The sequence below is a fragment of the Anser brachyrhynchus genome (assembly GCF_964034855.1).
Source record: "Anser brachyrhynchus genome assembly, chromosome: 16".
NCBI classification, from domain to species: Eukaryota; Metazoa; Chordata; class Aves; order Anseriformes; family Anatidae; genus Anser; species Anser brachyrhynchus.
In genome coordinates, this window is record NC_137734.1 from 16,676,061 (window position 1) to 16,703,787 (window position 27,727).

Consider the following 27,727-nt stretch of genomic DNA (forward strand, 5'->3'; position numbering starts at 1 on the left):
CTGCACTGCATCCCCACTGGTGCCAGTGCACTCTCTGGACTCACTGAAGTGCATCCCCAGTGGTGCCAGTGCACTCTCTGGACTCACTGCAGTGCATCCCCAGTGGAGCCAGTGCACTCTCTGGACTCACTGCAGTGCATCCGCAGTGGTGCCATTGCACTCTCTGGACTCACTGCACTGCATCTCCAGTGGTGCCAGTGCACTCTCTGGACTCACTGCACTGCATCCCCAGTGCTGCCAGTGCACTCTCTTGAGTCACTGCACTGCATCCCCTGTGGTGCAAGAGCACTCTCTGGACTCATAGCAGTGCATCACCAGTGGTGCCAGTGCACTCTCTGGACTCACTGCACTGCATCACCAGTGGTGCCAGTGCACTCTCTGGACTCACTGCACTGCATCCCCAGTGGCGCTAGTGCACTCTCTGGACTCACTGTACTGCAACCCCAGTGGTGCCAGAGCACTCTCTGGACTCACTGCAGTGCATCCCCAGTGGTGCCAGTGCACTCTCAGGACTCACTGCACTGCATCCTCAGTGGTGCCAGTGCACTCTCTGGACTCACTGCACTGCATCCCCAGTAGTGACAGTGCACTCTCTGGACTCACTGCAGTGCATCCCCAGTGGTGCCAGTGCACTCTCTGGACTTACTGCACTGCATCCCCAGTGGTGCCAGTGCACTCTCTGGACTCACTGCACTGCATCCCCAGTGGTGCCAGTGCACTCACTGGATTCACTGCACTGCATCCCCAGTGGTGCCAGTGCACTCTCTGGACTCACTGCACTGCATCCCCAGTGGTGCCAGTGCAGTCTGTGGACTCACTGTACTGCATCCCCAGTGGTGACAGTGCACTCTCTGAACTCACTGCACTGCATCCCCAGTGGTGCCAGTGCACTCTCTGGACTCACTGCAGTGCATCCCCACTGGTGCCAGTGCACTCTCTGGACTCACTGCACTGCATCCCCAGTGGTGCCAGTGCAGTCTCTGGAGTAACTGCAGTGCATCCCCACTGGTGCCAAAGCACTCTCTGGACTCACTGCAGTGCATCCCCAGTGGTGCCACTGCACTCTCTGGACTCACTGCAGTGCATCCGCAGTGGTGCCAGTGCACTCTCTGGACTCATTGAAGTGCATTCTCAGTGGTGCCAGTGCACTCTCTGGACTCACTGCAGTGCATCCCCAGTGGTGCCAGTGCACTCTCTGGACTCACTAAACTGCATCACCAGTGGTGCCACTGCACTCTCTGGACTCACTGCACTGCATCCCCACTGGTGCCAGTGTACTCACTGGACTCACTGCACTGCATCCCCAGTGGTGCCAGTGCACTCTCTGGACTCACTAAACTGCATCACCAGTGGTGCCACTGCACTCTCTGGACTCACTGCAGTGCATCACCAGTGGTGCCAGTGCACTCACTGGACTCACTGCAGTGCATCCCCGCTGGTGCCAGTGCACTCTCTGGGCTCACTGCACTGCATCCCCAGTGGTGCCAGTGCACTCTCTGGACTCACTGCACTGCATCCCCAGTGGTGCCAGTGCGCTCTCTGGAGTCACAGCACTGCATCCCCAGTGGTGCCAGTGCAAATATCTGGACTCACTGCACTGCATCCCCAGTGGTGCCAGTGCACTCTCTGGACTCACTGCACTGCATCCCCGGTGGTGCCAGTGCACTCTCTGGACTCACGGCACTGCATCCCCAGTGGTGCCAGTGCACTCTGTGGACTCACTGTACTGCATCCCCAGTGGTGACAGTGCACTCTCTGGACTCACTGCAGTGCATCCCCAGTGGTGCCAGTGCACTCTCTGGACTCACTGCACTGCATCCCCACTGGTGCCAGTGCACTCTCTGGACTCACTGCACTGCATCCCCAGTGGTGCCAGTGCAGTCTCTGGAGTAACTGCAGTGCATCCCCACTGGTGCCAAAGCACTCTCTGGACTCACTGCAGTGCATCCCCAGTGGTGCCACTGCACTCTCTGGACTCACTGCAGTGCATCCCCAGTGGTGCCAGTGCACTCTCTAGACTCATTGAAGTGCATTCTCAGTGGTGCCAGTGCACTCTCTGGACTCACAGCAGTGCATCCCCAGTGGTGCCAGTACACTCACTGGACTCACTGCACTGCATCCCCAGTGGTGCCAGTGCACTCTCTGGACTCACTAAACTGCATCACCAGTGGTGCCTCTGAACTCTCTGGACTCACTGCACTGCTTCTCCAGTGGTGCCAGTGCACTCACTGGACTCACTGCAGTGCATCCCCGCTGGTGCCAGTGCACTCTCTGGGCTCACTGCAGTGCATCCCCAGTGGTGCCAGTGCACTCTCTGGACTCACTGCACTGCATCCCCAGTGGTGCCAGTGCGCTCTCTGGAGTCACAGCACTGCATCCCCAGTGGTGCCAGTGCAAATCTCTGGACTCACTGCACTGCATCCCCAGTGGTGCCAGTGCACTCTCTGGACTCACTGCACTGCATCCCCAGTGGTGCCAGTGCAGTCTCTGGAGTAACTGCACTGCATCCCCACTGGTGCCAAAGCACTCTCTGGACTCCCAGCACCGCATCCCCCGTGGTGCCAGTGCACTCTCTGGACTCACTGCACTGCATGCCCCAGTGGTGCCAGTGCACTCTCTGGACTCACTGTACTGCATACCCACTGGTGCCAGTGCACTCTGTGGACTCACTGTACTGCATCCCCAGTGGTGACAGTGCACTCTCTGGACTCACTGCAGTGCATCCCCAGTGGTGCCAGTGCACTCTCTGGACTCACTGCAGTGCATCCCCAGTGGTGCCAGTGCACTCTCTTGACTCACTGCACTGAAGCCCCAGTGTTGCCAGTGCACTCTCTGGACTCACTGCAGTGCATCCCCAGTGGTGCCAGTGCACTCTCTGAACTCACTGCACTGCATCCCCAGTGGTGCCAGTGCACTCTCTGGACTCACTGCAGGGCATCCCCAGTGGTGCCAGTGCACTGTCTGGACTCACAGCACTGCATCCCCAGTGGTGCCAGTGCACTCACTGGACTCACTGGACACATCCCCAGTGGTGCCAGTGCACTCTCTGGACTCACTGCAGTGCATCCCCAGTGGTGACAGTGCACTCTCTGGACTCACTGCAGTGCATCCCCAGTGGTGACAGTGCACTCTCTGGACTCACTGCAGTGCATCCCCAGTGGTGCCAGTGCACTCTCTGGACTCACTGCACTGCATCCCCAGTGGTGCCAGTGCAGTCTCTGGAGTAACTGCAGTGCATCCCCACTGGTGCCAAAGCACTCTCTGGACTCCCGGCACCGCATCCCCAGTGGTGCCAGTGCACTCTCTGGACTCACTAAACTGCATCCCCAGTGGTGCCAGTGCACTCTCTGGAGTCACAGCACTGCATCCCCAGTGGTGCCAGTGCACTCTCTGGACTCACTGAAGTGCATCCCCAGTGGTGCCAGTGCACTCTCTGGACTCACTGAAGTGCATTCTCAGTGGTGCTAGTGCACTCTCCGGAGTCACAGCACTGCATCCCCAGTGGTGCCAGTGCACTCTCTGGACTCACTGCACTGCATCCCCAGTGGTGACAGTGCACTCTCTGGACTCACTGCAGTGCATCCCCAGTGGTGACAGTGCACTCTCTGGACTCACTGCAGTGCATCCCCAGTGGTGCCAGTGCACTCTCTGAACTCACTGCACTGCATCCCCAGTGGTGCCAGGGCAGTCTCTGGAGTAACTGCAGTGCATCCCCACTGGTGCCAAAGCACTCTCTGGACTCCCGGCACCGCATCCCCAGTGGTGCCAGTGCACTCTCTGGACTCACTGCACTGCATCCCCAGTGGTGCCAGTGCACTCTCTGGAGTCACAGCACTGCATCCCCAGTGGTGCCAGTGCACTCTCTGGACTCACTGCAGTGCATCCCCAGTGCTGCCAGTGCACTCTCTTGAGTCACTGCACTGCATCCCCTGTGGTGCAAGAGCACTCTCTGGACTCACAGCAGTGCATCACCAGTGGTGCCAGTGCACTCTCTGGACTCACTGCACTGCATCCCCAGTGGTGCCAGTGCACTCTCTGGACTCACTGCACTGCATCCCCAGTGGTGCTAGTGCACTGTGTGGACTCACTGTACTGCATCCCCAGTGGTGCCAGTGCAATCTCTGGACTCACTGCACTGCATCCCCAGTGCTGCCAGTGCACTCTCAGGACTCACTGCACTGCATCCCCAGTGGTGCCAGTGCACTCTCTGGACTCACTGCACTGCATCCCCAGTAGTGACAGTGCACTCTCTGGACTCACTGCAGTGCATCCCCAGTGGTGCCAGTGCAATCTCTGGACTCACTGCACTGCATCCCCAGTGGTGCCAGTGCACTCTCTGGACTCACTGCACTGCATCCCCGGTGGTGCCAGTGCAGTCTCTGGAGTAACTGCACTGCATCCCCACTGGTACCAAAGCACTCTCTGAACTCCCAGCACCGCATCCCCAGTGGTGCCAGTGCACTCTCTGGACTCACTGCACTGCATCCCCAGTGGTGCCAGTGCACTCTCTGGACTCACTGCACTGCATCCCCAGTGGTGCCAGTGCACTCTCTGGACTCACTGCAGTGCATCCCCAGTGGTGCCAGTGCACTCTCTGGACTCACTGAAGTGCATTCTCAGTGGTGCCAGTACACTCACTGGACCCACTGCACTGCATCCCCAGTGGTGCCAGTGCACTCACTGGACTTACTGCAGTGCATCCCCACTGGTGCCAGTGCACTCTCTGGGCTCACTGCAGTGCATCCCCAGTGGTGCCAGTGCACTCTCTGGACTCACTGAAGTGCATCCCCAGTGGTGCCAGTGCACTCTCTGGACTCACTGCACTGCATCCCCAGTGCTGCCAGTGCACTCTCTGGACTCACTGCACTGCATCCCCAGTAGTGCTAGTGCACTCTGTGGACTCACTGCAGTGCATCCCCAGTGGTGCCAGTGCACTCTCTGGACTCACTGCAGTGCATCCCCAGTGGTGCCAGTGCACTCTCTGGACTCACTGCAGTGCATCCCCAGTGGTGCCAGTACACTCTCTGGACTCACTGCAGTGCATCCCCAGTGGTGCCAGTGCACTCTCTGGACTCACTGCAGTGCATCCCCAGTGGTGCCAGTGCACTCTCTGGACTCACTGCACTGCATCCCCAGTGGTGCCAGTGCAGTCTCTGGAGTAACTGCAGTGCATCCCCACTGGTGCCAAAGCACTCTCTGGACTCCCGGCACCGCATCCCCAGTGGTGCCAGTGCACTCTCTGGACTCACTGCACTGCATCCCCAGTGGTGCCAGTGCACTCTCTGGAGTCACAGCACTGCATCCCCAGTGGTGCCAGTGCAGTCTCTGGACTCACTGAAGTGCATCCCCAGTGGTGCCAGTGCACTCTCTGGACTCACTGAAGTGCATTCTCAGTGGTGCCAGTGCACTCTCTGGACTCACTTCAGTGCATCCCCAGTGGTGCCAGTGCAATCTCTGGACTCACTGCAGTGCATCCCCAGTGGTGCCAGTGCACTCTCTGGAGTCACTGCAGTGCATCCCCAGTGGAGCCAGTGCACTCTCTGGACTCACTGCAGTGCATCACCAGTGGTGCCAGTGCACTCTCTGGACTCACTGCACTGCATCCCCAGTGGTGCCAGTGCACTCTCTGGACTCACTGCACTGCATCCCCAGTGGTGCTAGTGCACTGTGTGGACTCACTGTACTGCATCCCCAGTGGTGCCAGTGCAATCTCTGGACTCACTGCAGTGCATCCCCAGTGGTGCCAGTGCACTCTCTGGACTCACTGCAGTGCATCCCCAGTGGTGCCAGTGCACTCTCTGGACTCACTGCACTGCATCCCCAGTGGTGCCAGTGCACTCTCAGGACTCACTGCACTGCATCCCCAGTGGTGCCAGTGCACTCTCTGGACTCACTGCACTGCATCCCCAGTAGTGACAGTGCACTCTCTGGACTCACTGCAGTGCATCCCCAGTGGTGCCAGTGCACTCTCTGGACTCACTGCACTGCATCCCCAGTGGTGCCAGTGTACTCTCTGGACTCATTGAAATGCATTCTCAGTGGTGCCAGTGCACTCTCTGGACTCACTGCAGTGCATCCCCAGTGGTGCCAGTGCACTCTCTGGACTCACTGCACTGCATCCCCAGTGGTGCCAGTGCAATCTCTGGACTCACTGCAGTGCATCCCCAGTGGTGCCACTGCACTCTCTGGACTCACTGCACTGCTTCCCCAGTGGTGCCAGTGCACTCTCTGGACTCACTGCAGTGCATCCCCACTGGTGCCAGTGCACTCTCTGGGCTCACTGCAGTGCATCCCCAGTGGTGCCAGTGCACTCTCTGGACTCACTGCACTGCATCCCCAGTGGTGCCAGTTCGCTCTCTGGAGTCACAGCACTGCATCCCCAGTGGTGCCAGTGCACTCTCTGGACTCACTGCACTGCATCCCCAGTGGTGCCAGTGCACTCTCTGGACTCACTGCACTGCATCCCCGGTGGAGCCAGTGCAATCTCTGGAGTAACTGCACTGCATCCCCAGTGCTGCCAGTGCACTCTCTGGACTCACTGCACTGCATCCCCAGTAGTGCTAGTGCACTCTGTGGACTCACTGCAGTGCATCCCCAGTGGTGCCAGTGCACTCTCTGGACTCACTGCAGTGCATCCCCAGTGGTGCCAGTGCACTCTCTGGACTCACTGCAGTGCATCCCCAGTGGAGCCAGTGCACTCTCTGGACTCACTGCAGTGCATCCGCAGTGGTGCCATTGCACTCTCTGGACTCACTGCACTGCATCCCCAGTGGTGCCAGTGCACTCTCTGGACTCACTGCACTGCATCCCCAGTGCTGCCAGTGCACTCTCTTTAGTCACTGCACTGCATCCCCTGTGGTGCAAGAGCACTCTCTGGACTCACAGCAGTGCATCACCAGTGGTGCCAGTGCACTCTCTGGACTCAATGCACTGCATCCCCAGTGGTGCCAGTGCACTCTCTGGACTCACTGCACTGCATCCCTAGTGGTGCCAGGGCACTCTCTGCAGACACTGCAGTGCATCCCCAACGGTGACAGTGCACTCTCTGGACTCACTGCAGTGCATCCCCAGTGGTGCCAGTGCACTCTCTGGACTCACTGCACTGCATCCCCAGTGCTGCCAGTGCACTCTCTGGACTCACTGCACTGCATCCCCAGTAGTGCTAGTGCACTCTGTGGACTCACTGCAGTGCATCCCCTGTGGTGCCAGTGCACTCTCTGGACTCACTGCAGTGCATCCCCAGTGGTGCCAGTGCACTCTCTGGACTCACTGCACTGCATCCCCAGTGGTGCCAGTGCACTCTCTGGACTCATTGCAGTGCATCCCCAGTGGTGCCAGTGCACTCTCTGGACTCACTGCAGTGCATCCCCAGTGGAGCCAGTGCACTCTCTGGACTCACTGCAGTGCATCCGCAGTGGTGCCATTGCACTCTCTGGACTCACTGCACTGCATCCCCAGTGGTGCCAGTGCACTCTCTGCACTCACTGCACTGCATCCCCAGTGCTGCCAGTGCACTCTCTTGAGTCACTGCACTGCATCCCCTGTGGTGCAAGAGCACTCTCTGGACTCACAGCAGTGCATCACCAGTGGTGCCAGTGCACTCTCTGGACTCACTGCACTGCATCCCCAGTGGTGCTAGTGCACTGTGTGGACTCACTGTACTGCATCCCCAGTGGTGCCAGTGCAATCTCTGGACTCACTGCAGTGCATCCCCAGTGGTGCCAGGGCACTCTCTGGACTCACTGAAGTGCATTCTCAGTGGTGCCAGTGCACTCTCTGGACTCACTGCACTGCATCCCCAGTAGTGACAGTGCACTCTCTGGACTCACTGCAGTGCATCCCCAGTGGTGCCAGTGCACTCTCTGGACTCACTGCACTGCTTCCCCAGTGGTGCCAGTGCACTCTTTCGAGTCACTGCAGTGCATCCCCAGTGGTGCCAGTGCACTCTCTGGACTCACTGGAGTGCATCACCTGTGGTGCCAGTGCACTCTCTGGACTCACTGCAGTGCATCCCCAGTGCTGCCAGTGCACTCTCTGGACTCACTGCACTGCATCACCTGTGGTGCCAGTGCACTCTCTGGACTCACTGCACCGCATCCGCAGTGGTGCCAGTGCACTCTCTAGAGTCACTGCGCTGCATCCCCAGTTGTGCCAGTGCGCTCTCTGGAGTGACTGCACTGCATCCCCAGCGGTGCCAGTGCACTCTCTGGACTCGCGTCACTGCATCCCCAGTGGTGCCAGTGCACTCTCTGGACTCGCGTCACTGCATCCCCAGTGGTGCCAGTGCACTCTCTGGACTCACTGAAGTGCATCCCCAGTGGTGCTAGTGCACTCTGGACTCACTGCAGTGCATCCCCAGTGGTGCCAGTGCACTCCCTGGACTCACTGCAGTGCATTCCCGGTGGTGCCAGTGCACTCTCTGGACTCACTGCAGTGCATCCCCAGTGGTGCTAGTGCACTCTGGACTCACTGCAGTGCATCCCCAGTGGTGCCAGTGCACTCTCTGGACTCACTGCACTGCATACCCAGTGGTGCCAGTGCACTCTCTGGACTCACTGTACTGCATCCCCAGTGGTGCCAGTGCACTCTCTGGACTCACCGCACTGCACCCTGAGTGGTGCCAGTGCACTCTCTAGAGTCACTGCGCTGCATCCCCAGTGGTGCCAGTGCACTCTCTGGACTCACTGTACTGCATCCCCTGTGGTGCCAGTGCACTCTCTGGACTCACTGCACCGCATCCCCAGTGGTGCCAGTGCACTCTCTGGAGTGACTGCAGTGCATCCCCAGTGGTGCCAAAGCACTCTCTGGACTCCCGCCACCGCATCCCCAGTGGTTCCAGTGCACTCTCTGGACTCACTGCACTGCATCCCCTGTGGTGCCAGTGCACTCTCTGGACTCACTGCACCGCATCCCCAGTGGTGCCAGTGCACTCTCTGGAGTGACTGCAGTGCATCCCCAGTGGTGCCAGTGCACTCTCTGGACTCGCGTCAATGCATCCCCAGAGGAGCTAATGCACTCTGGACTCACTGCACTGCATCCCGAGTGGTGCCAGTGCACTCTCTGGACTCACTGCAGTGCATCCCTAGTGGTGCCAGTGCACTCTCTGGACTCACTGCACTGCATCCCCTGTGCTGCCAGGGCTCTCTCTGAACTCACTGCACTGCATCCCGAGTGGTGCCAGTGCACTCTCTGGACTCACTGCAGTGCATCACCAGTGGTGCCAGTGCACTCTCTGGTCTCACTGCACTGCATCCCTAGTGGTGCCAGGGCACTCTCTGCAGACACTGCAGTGCATCCCCAACGGTGACAGTGCACTCTCTGGACTCACTGCACTGCATCCCCAGTGGTGCCACTGCACTCTCTGGACTCACTGCAGTGCATCCCCAGTGGTGCCAGTGCACACTCTGGACTCACTGCAGTGCATCCCCAGTGGTGCCAGTGCACTCTCTGGACTCACTGCACTGCATACCCAGTGGTGCCAGTGCACTCTCTGGACTCACTGCACTACTCCAGCCGCGGCAGTCGCTCCAGCCGCGGTAGCCGCTCCGTCCGCGGCATACGCGGCAGACTCTCCAACCGCGGCAGCCGCACCAGCCGCGAAAGCCGCGGCAGCCGCTCCAAACGCGGCAGGCGCTCCAACCGCGGCAACCGCTCCAGCCGTGGCAGCCGCTCCACTCGGTAGCGGCTGGAGCGGCTGCCGCGGCTGGAGCGGCTGCCGCGGCTGGAGGGGCTAACGCGGCTGGAGAGGCTGACGCGGTTGAAGCGTCTAGAGCGTCTGCCGCGGCTGGAGGGGCTACCGCGGCTGGAGCGGTTGACGCGGCTGGAGCGGAAACCGAGGCTGGAGCGCCACTCTCTGGACTCACTGCACTGCATCCCCAGTGGCGCTAGTGCACTCTCTGGACTCACTGCAGTGCATCCCCAGTGGTGCCAGTGCACTCTCTGGACACACTGAAGTGCATTTTCAGTGGTGCCAGTGCACTCTCTGGACTCACTGCACTGCATCCCCAGTGCTGCCAGTGCACTCTCTGGACTCACTGCACTGCATCCCCAGTGGTGCCAGTGCACTCTCTGGACTCACTGCACTGCATCCCCAGTCCTGCCAGTGCACTCTCTTGACTCACTGCACTGCATCCCCAGCGGTGCCAGTGCACTCTCTGGACTCACTGAAGTGCATTCTCAGTGGAGCCAGTGCACTCTCTGGACTCACTGCACTGCATCCCCAGTGGTGCCAGTGCACTCTCTGGACTCACTGCAGTGCATCCCAAGTGGTGCCAATGCACTCTCTGGACTCACTGCAGTGCATCCCCAGTGGTGCCAGTACACTCACTGGACTCACTGCACTGCATCCCCAGTGGTGCCAGTGCAGTCTCTGCACTCACTGAAGTGCATCTCCAGTGGTGCCAGAGCACTCTCTGGACTCACTGCACTGCATCCCCAGTGGTGCCAGTGCACTCTCTGGACTCACTGCACTGCATCCCCAGTGGTGCCAGTGCACTCTCTGGACTCACTGCACTGCATCTCCAATGGTGCCAGTGCACTCTCTGGACTCACTGCTGTGCATCCCCAGTGGTGCCAGTACACTCACTGGACTGACTGAAGTGCATTCCCAGTGGTGACATTGAAGTCTTTGGACTCACTGCACTCCATCCCCACTGGTGCCTTTGCACTCCCTGGACTCACTGCACTGCTCCAGCCGCGGCAGCCGCTCCAGCCGCGGTAGCCCTCCAGCCGTGGCAGCCGCTCCACTCGGTAGCGGCTGGAGCGGCTGCCGCGGCTGGAGCGGCTGGAGCGGCTGCCGCGGCTGGAGCGGCTGCCGCGGATGGAGAGGCTGGCGCGGCTGGAGGGGCTGGAGCGGCTGCCGCGGCTGGAGCGGCTGGAGCGGCTGCCGCGGCTGGAGCGTCTGCCGCGGCTGGAGGGGCTACCGCGGGGTTGACTCGGCTGGAGCGGATGCCGAGGCTGGAACGGCACTCTCTGGACTCACTGAAATGCATTCTCAGTGGTGCCAGTGCACTCTCTGGACTCACTGCTCTGCATCCCCAGTGGTGCTAGTGCACTCTCTGGACTCACTGCAGTGCATCCCCAGTGGTGCCATTGCACTCTCTGGACTCACTGCACCGCATTCCCACTGGTGCCAGTGCGCTCTCTGGACTCACTGCACTGCATCCCCAGTGGTGCCAGTGCGCTCTCAGGACTCACTGCAGGGCATCCCCAGTGGTGCCAGTGCACTCTCTGGACTCACTGCACTGCATCCCCAGTCCTGCCAGTGCACTCTCTTGACTCACTGCAGTGCATCCCCAGTGGTGCCAGTACACTCACTGGACTGACTGAAGTGCATCCCCAGTGGTGTCAGTGCACTCACTGGAGTCACTGCACTGCATCCCCAGTGGTGCAAGTGCACTCCCTGGACTCACTGCACTGCATTCCCAGTGGTGACAGTGAAGTCTTTGGACTCACTGCACTCCATCCCCACTGGTGCCTTTGCACTCCCTGGACTCACTGCACTGCTCCAGCCGCGGCAGCCGCTCCAGCCGCGGTAGCCCTCCAGCCGTGGCAGCCGCTCCACTCGGTAGCGGCTGGAGCGGCTGCCGCGGTTGGAGCGGCTGGAGCGGCTGCCGCGGCTGGAGCGGCTGCCGCGGATGGAGAGGCTGGCGAGGCTGGAGGGGCTGGAGCGGCTGCCGCGGCTGGAGCGGCTGGAGCGGCTGCCGCGGCTGGAGCGTCTGCCGCGGCTGGAGGGCCTACCGCGGGGTTGACTCGGCTGGAGCGGATACCGAGGCTGGAACGGCACTCTCTGGACTCACTGAAATGCATTCTCAGTGGTGCCAGTGCACTCTCTGGACTCACTGCTCTGCATCCCCAGTGGTGCTAGTGCACTCTGGACTCACTGCAGTGCATCCCCAGTGGTGCCAGTGCACTCTCTGGACTCACTGCACCGCATTCCCACTGGTGTCAGTGCACTCTGTGGACTCACTGCACTGCATCCCCAGTGGTGTCAGTGCACTCTCTGGACTCCCGGCACCGTATCCCCAGTGGTGCCAGTGCATTCGCTGGACTCACGGCACTGCATCCACAGTGGTGCCAGTGCACTCTCTGGACTCACTGAAGTGCATTCTCAGTGGAGCCAGTGCACTCTCTGGACTCACTGCACTGCATCCCCAGTGGTGCCAGTGCACTCTCTGGACTCACTGCAGTGCATCCCAAGTGGTGCCAATGCACTCTCTGGACTCACTGCAGTGCATCCCCAGTGGTGCCAGTACACTCACTGGACTCACTGCACTGCATCCCCAGTGGTGCCAGTGCAGTCTCTGCACTCACTGAAGTGCATCTCCAGTGGTGCCAGAGCACTCTCTGGACTCACTGCAGTGCATCCCAGTGGTGCCAGTGCACTCTCTGGACACTCTGCACTGCATCCCCACTGGTGCCAGTGCACTCTCTGGACTCACTGCACTGCATCCCCAGTGGTGCCAGTGCACTCTCTGGACTCACTGCACTGCATCCCCAGTGGTGCCAGTGCACTCTCTGGACTCACTGCAGTGCATCCCCAGTGGTGCCAATGCACTCTCTGGACTCACTGCTGTGCATCCCCAGTGGTGCCAGTACACTCACTGGACTGACTGAAGTGCATTCCCAGTGGTGACATTGAAGTCTTTGGACTCACTGCACTCCATCCCCACTGGTGCCTTTGCACTCCCTGGACTCACTGCACTGCTCCAGCCGCGGCAGCCGCTCCAGCCGCGGTAGCCCTCCAGCCGTGGCAGCCGCTCCACTCGGTAGCGGCTGGAGCGGCTGCCGCGGCTGGAGCGGCTGGAGCGGCTGCCGCGGCTGGAGCGGCTGCCGCGGATGGAGAGGCTGGCGCGGCTGGAGGGGCTGGAGCGGCTGCCGCGGCTGGAGCGGCTGGAGCGGCTGCCGCGGCTGGAGCGTCTGCCGCGGCTGGAGGGGCTACCGCGGGGTTGACTCGGCTGGAGCGGATGCCGAGGCTGGAACGGCACTCTCTGGACTCACTGAAATGCATTCTCAGTGGTGCCAGTGCACTCTCTGGACTCACTGCTCTGCATCCCCAGTGGTGCTAGTGCACTCTCTGGACTCACTGCAGTGCATCCCCAGTGGTGCCATTGCACTCTCTGGACTCACTGCACCGCATTCCCACTGGTGCCAGTGCGCTCTCTGGACTCACTGCACTGCATCCCCAGTGGTGCCAGTGCGCTCTCAGGACTCACTGCAGGGCATCCCCAGTGGTGCCAGTGCACTCTCTGGACTCACTGCACTGCATCCCCAGTCCTGCCAGTGCACTCTCTTGACTCACTGCAGTGCATCCCCAGTGGTGCCAGTACACTCACTGGACTGACTGAAGTGCATCCCCAGTGGTGTCAGTGCACTCACTGGAGTCACTGCACTGCATCCCCAGTGGTGCAAGTGCACTCCCTGGACTCACTGCACTGCATTCCCAGTGGTGACAGTGAAGTCTTTGGACACACTGCACTCCATCCCCACTGGTGCCTTTGCACTCCCTGGACTCACTGCACTGCTCCAGCCGCGGCAGCCGCTCCAGCCGCGGTAGCCCTCCAGCCGTGGCAGCCGCTCCACTCGGTAGCGGCTGGAGCGGCTGCCGCGGTTGGAGCGGCTGGAGCGGCTGCCGCGGCTGGAGCGGCTGCCGCGGATGGAGAGGCTGGCGAGGCTGGAGGGGCTGGAGCGGCTGCCGCGGCTGGAGCGGCTGGAGCGGCTGCCGCGGCTGGAGCGTCTGCCGCGGCTGGAGGGCCTACCGCGGGGTTGACTCGGCTGGAGCGGATACCGAGGCTGGAACGGCACTCTCTGGACTCACTGAAATGCATTCTCAGTGGTGCCAGTGCACTCTCTGGACTCACTGCTCTGCATCCCCAGTGGTGCCAGTGCACTCTGGACTCACTGCAGTGCATCCCCAGTGGTGCCAGTGCACTCTCTGGACTCACTGCACCGCATTCCCACTGGTGTCAGTGCACTCTGTGGACTCACTGCACTGCATCCCCAGTGGTGTCAGTGCACTCTCTGGACTCCCGGCACCATATCCCCAGTGGTGCCAGTGCATTCGCTGGACTCACGGCACTGCATCCACAGTGGTGCCAGTGCACTCTCTGGACTCACTGAAGTGCATTCTCAGTGGTGCCAGTGCACTCTCTGGACTCACTGCACTGCATCCCCAGTGGTGCCAGTGCACTCTCTGGACTCACTGCAGTGCATCCCAAGTGGTGCCAATGCACTCTCTGGACTCACTGCAGTGCATCCCCAGTGGTGCCAGTACACTCACTGGACTCACTGCACTGCATCCCCAGTGGTGCCAGTGCAGTCTCTGCACTCACTGAAGTGCATCTCCAGTGGTGCCAGAGCACTCTCTGGACTCACTGCAGTGCATCCCAGTGGTGCCAGTGCACTCTCTGGACACTCTGCACTGCATCCCCACTGGTGCCAGTGCACTCTCTGGACTCACTGCACTGCATCCCCAGTGGTGCCAGTGCACTCTCTGGACTCACTGCACTGCATCTCCAATGGTGCCAGTGCACTCTCTGGACTCACTGCACTGCATCCCCAGTGGTGCCAATGCACTCTCTGGACTCACTGCTGTGCATCCCCAGTGGTGCCAGTACACTCACTGGACTGACTGAAGTGCATTCCCAGTGGTGACATTGAAGTCTTTGGACTCACTGCACTCCATCCCCACTGGTGCCTTTGCACTCCCTGGACTCACTGCACTGCTCCAGCCGCGGCAGCCGCTCCAGCCGCGGTAGCCCTCCAGCCGTGGCAGCCGCTCCACTCGGTAGCGGCTGGAGCGGCTGCCGCGGCTGGAGCGGCTGGAGCGGCTGCCGCGGCTGGAGCGGCTGCCGCGGATGGAGAGGCTGGCGCGGCTGGAGGGGCTGGAGCGGCTGCCGCGGCTGGAGCGGCTGGAGCGGCTGCCGCGGCTGGAGCGTCTGCCGCGGCTGGAGGGGCTACCGCGGGGTTGACTCGGCTGGAGCGGATGCCGAGGCTGGAACGGCACTCTCTGGACTCACTGAAATGCATTCTCAGTGGTGCCAGTGCACTCTCTGGACTCACTGCTCTGCATCCCCAGTGGTGCTAGTGCACTCTCTGGACTCACTGCAGTGCATCCCCAGTGGTGCCATTGCACTCTCTGGACTCACTGCACCGCATTCCCACTGGTGCCAGTGCGCTCTCTGGACTCACTGCACTGCATCCCCAGTGGTGCCAGTGCGCTCTCAGGACTCACTGCAGGGCATCCCCAGTGGTGCCAGTGCACTCTCTGGACTCACTGCACTGCATCCCCAGTCCTGCCAGTGCACTCTCTTGACTCACTGCAGTGCATCCCCAGTGGTGCCAGTACACTCACTGGACTGACTGAAGTGCATCCCCAGTGGTGTCAGTGCACTCACTGGAGTCACTGCACTGCATCCCCAGTGGTGCAAGTGCACTCCCTGGACTCACTGCACTGCATTCCCAGTGGTGACAGTGAAGTCTTTGGACTCACTGCACTCCATCCCCACTGGTGCCTTTGCACTCCCTGGACTCACTGCACTGCTCCAGCCGCGGCAGCCGCTCCAGCCGCGGTAGCCCTCCAGCCGTGGCAGCCGCTCCACTCGGTAGCGGCTGGAGCGGCTGCCGCGGTTGGAGCGGCTGGAGCGGCTGCCGCGGCTGGAGCGGCTGCCGCGGATGGAGAGGCTGGCGAGGCTGGAGGGGCTGGAGCGGCTGCCGCGGCTGGAGCGGCTGGAGCGGCTGCCGCGGCTGGAGCGTCTGCCGCGGCTGGAGGGCCTACCGCGGGGTTGACTCGGCTGGAGCGGATACCGAGGCTGGAACGGCACTCTCTGGACTCACTGAAATGCATTCTCAGTGGTGCCAGTGCACTCTCTGGACTCACTGCTCTGCATCCCCAGTGGTGCTAGTGCACTCTGGACTCACTGCAGTGCATCCCCAGTGGTGCCAGTGCACTCTCTGGACTCACTGCACCGCATTCCCACTGGTGTCAGTGCACTCTGTGGACTCACTGCACTGCATCCCCAGTGGTGTCAGTGCACTCTCTGGACTCCCGGCACCGTATCCCCAGTGGTGCCAGTGCATTCGCTGGACTCACGGCACTGCATCCACAGTGGTGCCAGTTCGCTCTCTGGACTCACTGAAGTGCATTCTCAGTGGAGCCAGTGCACTCTCTGGACTCACTGCACTGCATCCCCAGTGGTGCCAGTGCACTCTCTGGACTCACTGCAGTGCATCCCAAGTGGTGCCAATGCACTCTCTGGACTCACTGCAGTGCATCCCCAGTGGTGCCAGTACACTCACTGGACTCACTGCACTGCATCCCCAGTGGTGCCAGTGCAGTCTCTGCACTCACTGAAGTGCATCTCCAGTGGTGCCAGAGCACTCTCTGGACTCACTGCAGTGCATCCCAGTGGTGCCAGTGCACTCTCTGGACACTCTGCACTGCATCCCCACTGGTGCCAGTGCACTCTCTGGACTCACTGCACTGCATCCCCAGTGGTGCCAGTGCACTCTCTGGACTCACTGCACTGCATCTCCAATGGTGCCAGTGCACTCTCTGGACTCACTGCACTGCATCCCCAGTGGTGCCAATGCACTCTCTGGACTCACTGCTGTGCATCCCCAGTGGTGCCAGTACACTCACTGGACTGACTGAAGTGCATTCCCAGTGGTGACATTGAAGTCTTTGGACTCACTGCACTCCATCCCCACTGGTGCCTTTGCACTCCCTGGACTCACTGCACTGCTCCAGCCGCGGCAGCCGCTCCAGCCGCGGTAGCCCTCCAGCCGTGGCAGCCGCTCCACTCGGTAGCGGCTGGAGCGGCTGCCGCGGCTGGAGCGGCTGCCGCGGCTGGAGCGGCTGCCGCGGATGGAGAGGCTGGCGCGGCTGGAGGGGCTGGAGCGGCTGCCGCGGCTGGAGCGGCTGGAGCGGCTGCCGCGGCTGGAGCGTCTGCCGCGGCTGGAGGGGCTACCGCGGGGTTGACTCGGCTGGAGCGGATGCCGAGGCTGGAACGGCACTCTCTGGACTCACTGAAATGCATTCTCAGTGGTGCCAGTGCACTCTCTGGACTCACTGCTCTGCATCCCCAGTGGTGCTAGTGCACTCTCTGGACTCACTGCAGTGCATCCCCAGTGGTGCCATTGCACTCTCTGGACTCACTGCACCGCATTCCCACTGGTGCCAGTGCGCTCTCTGGACTCACTGCACTGCATCCCCAGTGGTGCCAGTGCGCTCTCAGGACTCACTGCAGGGCATCCCCAGTGGTGCCAGTGCACTCTCTGGACTCACTGCACTGCATCCCCAGTCCTGCCAGTGCACTCTCTTGACTCACTGCAGTGCATCCCCAGTGGTGCCAGTACACTCACTGGACTGACTGAAGTGCATCCCCAGTGGTGCCAGTGCACTCTCTGGACTCACAGCACTGCATGCCCAGTGGTGCCAGTGCACTCTCTGGACTCACTGCATTGCATCCTCAGTGGTGCCAGTGCACTCTCTGGACTCACTGCACTGCATCCCCAGTCCTGCCAGTGCACTCTCTGGACTCACTGCACTGCATCCCCAATGGTGCCAGTGCACTCTCTGGACTCACTGCACTGCTCCAGCCGCGGCAGCCTCTCCAGGCGCACCAGCCGCGGCATACGCTCCAGCCTCGGCATCCGCTCCAGCCGCGTTAACCGCTCCAGCCGCGGTAGCTCCTCCAGCCGCGCCAGCCGCTCCAGCCGCGGCAGCCGCTCCAGCCGCTCCAGCCGCGGCATCCGCTCCAGCCGCTCCAGCCGCGGCAGCCGCTCCAACCGCGGCAGCCGCTCCAGTCGCGGCAGCCGCTCCAGCCGCTCCAGCCGCGGCAGCCGCTCCAGCCGCTACCGAGTGGAGCGGCTGCCACGGCTGGAGGGCTACCGCGGCTGGAGCGGCTGCCGCGGCTGGAGGGGCTACCGCGGGGTTGACTCGGCTGGAGCGGATGCCGAGGCTGGAACGGCACTCTCTGGACTCACTGAAATGCATTCTCAGTGGTGCCAGTGCACCCTCAGGACTCACTGCAGCGCATCCCCAGTGGTGCCAGTGCACTCTCTGGACTCACTGCACTGCATCCCCAGTCCTGCCAGTGCACTCTCTTGACTCACTGCAGTGCATCCCCAGTGGTGCCAGTACACTCACTGGACTGACTGAAGTGCATCCCCAGTGGTGTCAGTGCACTCACTGGAGTCACTGCACTGCATCCCCAGTGGTGCAAGTGCACTCCCTGGACTCACTGCACTGCATTCCCAGTGGTGACAGTGAAGTCTTTGGACTCACTGCACTCCATCCCCACTGGTGCCTTTGCACTCCCTGGACTCACTGCACTGCTCCAGCCGCGGCAGCCGCTCCAGCCGCGGTAGCCCTCCAGCCGTGGCAGCCGCTCCACTCGGTAGCGGCTGGAGCGGCTGCCGCGGTTGGAGCGGCTGGAGCGGCTGCCGCGGCTGGAGCGGCTGCCGCGGATGGAGAGGCTGGCGAGGCTGGAGGGGCTGGAGCGGCTGCCGCGGCTGGAGCGGCTGGAGCGGCTGCCGCGGCTGGAGCGTCTGCCGCGGCTGGAGGGCCTACCGCGGGGTTGACTCGGCTGGAGCGGATACCGAGGCTGGAACGGCACTCTCTGGACTCACTGAAATGCATTCTCAGTGGTGCCAGTGCACTCTCTGGACTCACTGCTCTGCATCCCCAGTGGTGCTAGTGCACTCTGGACTCACTGCAGTGCATCCCCAGTGGTGCCAGTGCACTCTCTGGACTCACTGCACCGCATTCCCACTGGTGTCAGTGCACTCTGTGGACTCACTGCACTGCATCCCCAGTGGTGTCAGTGCACTCTCTGGACTCCCGGCACCGTATCCCCAGTGGTGCCAGTGCATTCGCTGGACTCACGGCACTGCATCCACAGAGGTGCCAGTGCACTCTCTGGACTCACTGAAGTGCATTCTCAGTGGAGCCAGTGCACTCTCTGGACTCACTGCACTGCATCCCCAGTGGTGCCAGTGCACTCTCTGGACTCACTGCAGTGCATCCCAAGTGGTGCCAATGCACTCTCTGGACTCACTGCAGTGCATCCCCAGTGGTGCCAGTACACTCACTGGACTCACTGCACTGCATCCCCAGTGGTGCCAGTGCAGTCTCTGCACTCACTGAAGTGCATCTCCAGTGGTGCCAGAGCACTCTCTGGACTCACTGCAGTGCATCACCTGTGGTGCCAGTGCACTCTCTGGACACTCTGCACTGCATCCCCACTGGTGCCAGTGCACTCTCTGGACTCACTGCACTACATCCCCAGTGGTGCCAGTGCACTCTCTGGACTCACTGCACTGCATCTCCAATGGTGCCAGTGCACTCTCTGGACTCACTGCACTGCATCCCCAGTGGTGCCAATGCACTCTCTGGACTCACTGCAGTGCATCCCCAGTGGTGCCAGTACACTCACTGGACTGACTGAAGTGCATCCCCAGTGGTGCCAGTGCACTCTCTGGACTCACAGCACTGCATGCCCAGTGGTGCCAGTGCACTCTCTGGACTCACTGCATTGCATCCTCAGTGGTGCCAGTGCACTCTCTGGACTCACTGCACTGCATCCCCAGTCCTGCCAGTGCACTCTCTGGACTCACTGCACTGCATCCCCAATGGTGCCAGTGCACTCTCTGGACTCACTGCACTGCTCCAGCCGCTGCAGCCTCTCCAGGCGCACCAGCCGCGGCATCCGCTCCAGCCTCGGCATCCGCTCCAGCCGCGTTAACCGCTCCAGCCGCGGTAGCTCCTCCAGCCGCGCCAGCCGCTCCAGCCGCGGCAGCCGCTCCAGCCGCTCCAGCCGCGGCATCCGCTCCAGCCGCTCCAGCCGCGGCAGCCGCTCCAACCGCGGCAGCCGCTCCAGTCGCGGCAGCCGCTCCAGCCGCTCCAGCCGCGGCAGCCGCTCCAGCCGCTACCGAGTGGAGCGGCTGCCACGGCTGGAGGGCTACCGCGGCTGGAGCGGCTGCCGCGGCTGGAGAGGCTGGCGCGGCTGGAGGGGCTGGAGCGGCTGCCGCGGCTGGAGCGGCTGGAGCGGCTGCCGCGGCTGGAGCGTCTGCCGCGGCTGGAGGGGCTACCGCGGGGTTGACTCGGCTGGAGCGGATGCCGAGGCTGGAACGGCACTCTCTGGACTCACTGAAATGCATTCTCAGTGGTGCCAGTGCACTCTCTGGACTCACTGCAGTGCATCCCCAGTGGTGCCAGTGCACTCTCTGGACTCACTGCACTGCATCCCCAGTCCTGCCAGTGCACTCTCTTGACTCACTGCAGTGCATCCCCAGTGGTGCCAGTACACTCACTGGACTGACTGAAGTGCATCCCCAGTGGTGTCAGTGCACTCACTGGAGTCACTGCACTGCATCCCCAGTGGTGCAAGTGCACTCCCTGGACTCACTGCACTGCATTCCCAGTGGTGACAGTGAAGTCTTTGGACTCACTGCACTCCATCCCCACTGGTGCCTTTGCACTCCCTGGACTCACTGCACTGCTCCAGCCGCGGCAGCCGCTCCAGCCGCGGTAGCCCTCCAGCCGTGGCAGCCGCTCCACTCGGTAGCGGCTGGAGCGGCTGCCGCGGTTGGAGCGGCTGGAGCGGCTGCCGCGGCTGGAGCGGCTGCCGCGGATGGAGAGGCTGGCGAGGCTGGAGGGGCTGGAGCGGCTGCCGCGGCTGGAGCGGCTGGAGCGGCTGCCGCGGCTGGAGCGTCTGCCGCGGCTGGAGGGCCTACCGCAGGGTTGACTCGGCTGGAGCGGATACCGAGGCTGGAACGGCACTCTCTGGACTCACTGAAATGCATTCTCAGTGGTGCCAGTGCACTCTCTGGACTCACTGCTCTGCATCCCCAGTGGTGCTAGTGCACTCTGGACTCACTGCAGTGCATCCCCAGTGGTGCCAGTGCACTCTCTGGACTCACTGCACCGCATTCCCACTGGTGTCAGTGCACTCTGTGGACTCACTGCACTGCATCCCCAGTGGTGTCAGTGCACTCTCTGGACTCCCGGCACCGTATCCCCAGTGGTGCCAGTGCATTCGCTGGACTCACGGCACTGCATCCACAGTGGTGCCAGTGCACTCTCTGGACTCACTGAAGTGCATTCTCAGTGGAGCCAGTGCACTCTCTGGACTCACTGCACTGCATCCCCAGTGGTGCCAGTGCACTCTCTGGACTCACTGCAGTGCATCCCAAGTGGTGCCAATGCACTCTCTGGACTCACTGCAGTGCATCCCCAGTGGTGCCAGTACACTCACTGGACTCACTGCACTGCATCCCCAGTGGTGCCAGTGCAGTCTCTGCACTCACTGAAGTGCATCTCCAGTGGTGCCAGAGCACTCTCTGGACTCACTGCAGTGCATCCCAGTGGTGCCAGTGCACTCTCTGGACACTCTGCACTGCATCCCCACTGGTGCCAGTGCACTCTCTGGACTCACTGCACTGCATCCCCAGTGGTGCCAGTGCACTCTCTGGACTCACTGCACTGCATCTCCAATGGTGCCAGTGCACTCTCTGGACTCACTGCACTGCATCCCCAGTGGTGCCAATGCACTCTCTGGACTCACTGCTGTGCATCCCCAGTGGTGCCAGTACACTCACTGGACTGACTGAAGTGCATTCCCAGTGGTGACATTGAAGTCTTTGGACTCACTGCACTCCATCCCCACTGGTGCCTTTGCACTCCCTGGACTCACTGCACTGCTCCAGCCGCGGCAGCCGCTCCAGCCGCGGTAGCCCTCCAGCCGTGGCAGCCGCTCCACTCGGTAGCGGCTGGAGCGGCTGCCGCGGCTGGAGCGGCTGGAGCGGCTGCCGCGGCTGGAGCGGCTGCCGCGGATGGAGAGGCTGGCGCGGCTGGAGGGGCTGGAGCGGCTGCCGCGGCTGGAGCGGCTGGAGCGGCTGCCGCGGCTGGAGCGTCTGCCGCGGCTGGAGGGGCTACCGCGGGGTTGACTCGGCTGGAGCGGATGCCGAGGCTGGAACGGCACTCTCTGGACTCACTGAAATGCATTCTCAGTGGTGCCAGTGCACTCTCTGGACTCACTGCTCTGCATCCCCAGTGGTGCTAGTGCACTCTCTGGACTCACTGCAGTGCATCCCCAGTGGTGCCATTGCACTCTCTGGACTCACTGCACCGCATTCCCACTGGTGCCAGTGCGCTCTCTGGACTCACTGCACTGCATCCCCAGTGGTGCCAGTGCGCTCTCAGGACTCACTGCAGGGCATCCCCAGTGGTGCCAGTGCACTCTCTGGACTCACTGCACTGCATCCCCAGTCCTGCCAGTGCACTCTCTTGACTCACTGCAGTGCATCCCCAGTGGTGCCAGTACACTCACTGGACTGACTGAAGTGCATCCCCAGTGGTGTCAGTGCACTCACTGGAGTCACTGCACTGCATCCCCAGTGGTGCAAGTGCACTCCCTGGACTCACTGCACTGCATTCCCAGTGGTGACAGTGAAGTCTTTGGACTCACTGCACTCCATCCCCACTGGTGCCTTTGCACTCCCTGGACTCACTGCACTGCTCCAGCCGCGGCAGCCGCTCCAGCCGCGGTAGCCCTCCAGCCGTGGCAGCCGCTCCACTCGGTAGCGGCTGGAGCGGCTGCCGCGGTTGGAGCGGCTGGAGCGGCTGCCGCGGCTGGAGCGGCTGCCGCGGATGGAGAGGCTGGCGAGGCTGGAGGGGCTGGAGCGGCTGCCGCGGCTGGAGCGGCTGGAGCGGCTGCCGCGGCTGGAGCGTCTGCCGCGGCTGGAGGGCCTACCGCGGGGTTGACTCGGCTGGAGCGGATACCGAGGCTGGAACGGCACTCTCTGGACTCACTGAAATGCATTCTCAGTGGTGCCAGTGCACTCTCTGGACTCACTGCTCTGCATCCCCAGTGGTGCTAGTGCACTCTGGACTCACTGCAGTGCATCCCCAGTGGTGCCAGTGCACTCTCTGGACTCACTGCACCGCATTCCCACTGGTGTCAGTGCACTCTGTGGACTCACTGCACTGCATCCCCAGTGGTGTCAGTGCACTCTCTGGACTCCCGGCACCGTATCCCCAGTGGTGCCAGTGCATTCGCTGGACTCACGGCACTGCATCCACAGTGGTGCCAGTGCACTCTCTGGACTCACTGAAGTGCATTCTCAGTGGAGCCAGTGCACTCTCTGGACTCACTGCACTGCATCCCCAGTGGTGCCAGTGCACTCTCTGGACTCACTGCAGTGCATCCCAAGTGGTGCCAATGCACTCTCTGGACTCACTGCAGTGCATCCCCAGTGGTGCCAGTACACTCACTGGACTCACTGCACTGCATCCCCAGTGGTGCCAGTGCAGTCTCTGCACTCACTGAAGTGCATCTCCAGTGGTGCCAGAGCACTCTCTGGACTCACTGCAGTGCATCACCTGTGGTGCCAGTGCACTCTCTGGACACTCTGCACTGCATCCCCACTGGTGCCAGTGCACTCTCTGGACTCACTGCACTGCATCCCCAGTGGTGCCAGTGCACTCTCTGGACTCACTGCACTGCATCTCCAATGGTGCCAGTGCACTCTCTGGACTCACTGCACTGCATCCCCAGTGGTGCCAATGCACTCTCTGGACTCACTGCTGTGCATCCCCAGTGGTGCCAGTACACTCACTGGACTGACTGAAGTGCATTCCCAGTGGTGACATTGAAGTCTTTGGACTCACTGCACTCCATCCCCACTGGTGCCTTTGCACTCCCTGGACTCACTGCACTGCTCCAGCCGCGGCAGCCGCTCCAGCCGCGGTAGCCCTCCAGCCGTGGCAGCCGCTCCACTCGGTAGCGGCTGGAGCGGCTGCCGCGGCTGGAGCGGCTGCCGCGGCTGGAGCGGCTGCCGCGGATGGAGAGGCTGGCGCGGCTGGAGGGGCTGGAGCGGCTGCCGCGGCTGGAGCGGCTGGAGCGGCTGCCGCGGCTGGAGCGTCTGCCGCGGCTGGAGGGGCTACCGCGGGGTTGACTCGGCTGGAGCGGATGCCGAGGCTGGAACGGCACTCTCTGGACTCACTGAAATGCATTCTCAGTGGTGCCAGTGCACTCTCTGGACTCACTGCTCTGCATCCCCAGTGGTGCTAGTGCACTCTCTGGACTCACTGCAGTGCATCCCCAGTGGTGCCATTGCACTCTCTGGACTCACTGCACCGCATTCCCACTGGTGCCAGTGCTCTCTCTGGACTCACTGCACTGCATCCCCAGTGGTGCCAGTGCGCTCTCAGGACTCACTGCAGGGCATCCCCAGTGGTGCCAGTGCACTCTCTGGACTCACTGCACTGCATCCCCAGTCCTGCCAGTGCACTCTCTTGACTCACTGCAGTGCATCCCCAGTGGTGCCAGTACACTCACTGGACTGACTGAAGTGCATCCCCAGTGGTGCCAGTGCACTCTCTGGACTCACAGCACTGCATGCCCAGTGGTGCCAGTGCACTCTCTGGACTCACTGCATTGCATCCTCAGTGGTGCCAGTGCACTCTCTGGACTCACTGCACTGCATCCCCAGTCCTGCCAGTGCACTCTCTGGACTCACTGCACTGCATCCCCAATGGTGCCAGTGCACTCTCTGGACTCACTGCACTGCTCCAGCCGCGGCAGCCTCTCCAGGCGCACCAGCCGCGGCATCCGCTCCAGCCTCGGCATCCGCTCCAGCCGCGTTAACCGCTCCAGCCGCGGTAGCTCCTCCAGCCGCGCCAGCCGCTCCAGCCGCGGCAGCCGCTCCAGCCGCTCCAGCCGCGGCATCCGCTCCAGCCGCTCCAGCCGCGGCAGCCGCTCCAACCGCGGCAGCCGCTCCAGTCGCGGCAGCCGCTCCAGCCGCGGCAGCCGCGGCAGCCGCTCCAGCCGCTACCGAGTGGAGCGGCTGCCACGGCTGGAGGGCTACCGCGGCTGGAGCGGCTGCCGCGGCTGGAGAGGCTGGCGCGGCTGGAGGGGCTGGAGCGGCTGCCGCGGCTGGAGCGGCTGGAGCGGCTGCCGCGGCTGGAGCGTCTGCCGCGGCTGGAGGGGCTACCGCGGGGTTGACTCGGCTGGAGCGGATGCCGAGGCTGGAACGGCACTCTCTGGACTCACTGAAATGCATTCTCAGTGGTGCCAGTGCACTCTCTGGACTCACTGCTCTGCATCCCCAGTGGTGCTAGTGCACTCTCTGGACTCACTGCAGTGCATCCCCAGTGGTGCCATTGCACTCTCTGGACTCACTGCACCGCATTCCCACTGGTGCCAGTGCGCTCTCTGGACTCACTGCACTGCATCCCCAGTGGTGCCAGTGCGCTCTCAGGACTCACTGCAGGGCATCCCCAGTGGTGCCAGTGCACTCTCTGGACTCACTGCACTGCATCCCCAGTCCTGCCAGTGCACTCTCTTGACTCACTGCAGTGCATCCCCAGTGGTGCCAGTACACTCACTGGACTGACTGAAGTGCATCCCCAGTGGTGTCAGTGCACTCACTGGAGTCACTGCACTGCATCCCCAGTGGTGCAAGTGCACTCCCTGGACTCACTGCACTGCATTCCCAGTGGTGACAGTGAAGTCTTTGGACTCACTGCACTCCATCCCCACTGGTGCCTTTGCACTCCCTGGACTCACTGCACTGCTCCAGCCGCGGCAGCCGCTCCAGCCGCGGTAGCCCTCCAGCCGTGGCAGCCGCTCCACTCGGTAGCGGCTGGAGCGGCTGCCGCGGTTGGAGCGGCTGGAGCGGCTGCCGCGGCTGGAGCGGCTGCCGCGGATGGAGAGGCTGGCGAGGCTGGAGGGGCTGGAGCGGCTGCCGCGGCTGGAGCGGCTGGAGCGGCTGCCGCGGCTGGAGCGTCTGCCGCGGCTGGAGGGCCTACCGCGGGGTTGACTCGGCTGGAGCGGATACCGAGGCTGGAACGGCACTCTCTGGACTCACTGAAATGCATTCTCAGTGGTGCCAGTGCACTCTCTGGACTCACTGCTCTGCATCCCCAGTGGTGCTAGTGCACTCTGGACTCACTGCAGTGCATCCCCAGTGGTGCCAGTGCACTCTCTGGACTCACTGCACCGCATTCCCACTGGTGTCAGTGCACTCTGTGGACTCACTGCACTGCATCCCCAGTGGTGTCAGTGCACTCTCTGGACTCCCGGCACCGTATCCCCAGTGGTGCCAGTGCATTCGCTGGACTCACGGCACTGCATCCCCAGTGGTGCCAGTGCACTCTCTGGACTCACTGCAGTGCATCCCAAGTGGTGCCAATGCACTCTCTGGACTCACTGCAGTGCATCCCCAGTGGTGCCAGTACACTCACTGGACTCACTGCACTGCATCCCCAGTGGTGCCAGTGCAGTCTCTGCACTCACTGAAGTGCATCTCCAGTGGTGCCAGAGCACTCTCTGGACTCACTGCACTGAATCCCCACTGGTGCCAGTGCACTCTCTGGACACTCTGCACTGCATCCCCACTGGTGCCAGTGCACTCTCTGGACTCACTGCACTGCATCCCCAGTGGTGCCAGTGCACTCTCTGGACTCACTGCACTGCATCTCCAATGGTGCCAGTGCACTCTCTGGACTCACTGCACTGCATCCCCAGTGGTGCCAATGCACTCTCTGGACTCACTGCTGTGCATCCCCAGTGGTGCCAGTACACTCACTGGACTGACTGAAGTGCATTCCCAGTGGTGACATTGAAGTCTTTGGACTCACTGCACTCCATCCCCACTGGTGCCTTTGCACTCCCTGGACTCACTGCACTGCTCCAGCCGCGGCAGCCGCTCCAGCCGCGGTAGCCCTCCAGCCGTGGCAGCCGCTCCACTCGGTAGCGGCTGGAGCGGCTGCCGCGGCTGGAGCGGCTGGAGCGGCTGCCGCGGCTGGAGCGGCTGCCGCGGATGGAGAGGCTGGCGCGGCTGGAGGGGCTGGAGCGGCTGCCGCGGCTGGAGCGGCTGGAGCGGCTGCCGCGGCTGGAGCGTCTGCCGCGGCTGGAGGGGCTACCGCGGGGTTGACTCGGCTGGAGCGGATGCCGAGGCTCTAACGGCACTCTCTGGACTCACTGAAATGCATTCTCAGTGGTGCCAGTGCACTCTCTGGACTCACTGCTCTGCATCCCCAGTGGTGCTAGTGCACTCTCTGGACTCACTGCAGTGCATCCCCAGTGGTGCCATTGCACTCTCTGGACTCACTGCACCGCATTCCCACTGGTGCCAGTGCGCTCTCTGGACTCACTGCACTGCATCCCCAGTGGTGCCAGTGCGCTCTCAGGACTCACTGCAGGGCATCCCCAGTGGTGCCAGTGCACTCTCTGGACTCACTGCACTGCATCCCCAGTCCTGCCAGTGCACTCTCTTGACTCACTGCAGTGCATCCCCAGTGGTGCCAGTACACTCACTGGACTGACTGAAGTGCATCCCCAGTGGTGTCAGTGCACTCACTGGAGTCACTGCACTGCATCCCCAGTGGTGCAAGTGCACTCCCTGGACTCACTGCACTGCATTCCCAGTGGTGACAGTGAAGTCTTTGGACTCACTGCACTCCATCCCCACTGGTGCCTTTGCACTCCCTGGACTCACTGCACTGCTCCAGCCGCGGCAGCCGCTCCAGCCGCGGTAGCCCTCCAGCCGTGGCAGCCGCTCCACTCGGTAGCGGCTGGAGCGGCTGCCGCGGTTGGAGCGGCTGGAGCGGCTGCCGCGGCTGGAGCGGCTGCCGCGGATGGAGAGGCTGGCGAGGCTGGAGGGGCTGGAGCGGCTGCCGCGGCTGGAGCGGCTGGAGCGGCTGCCGCGGCTGGAGCGTCTG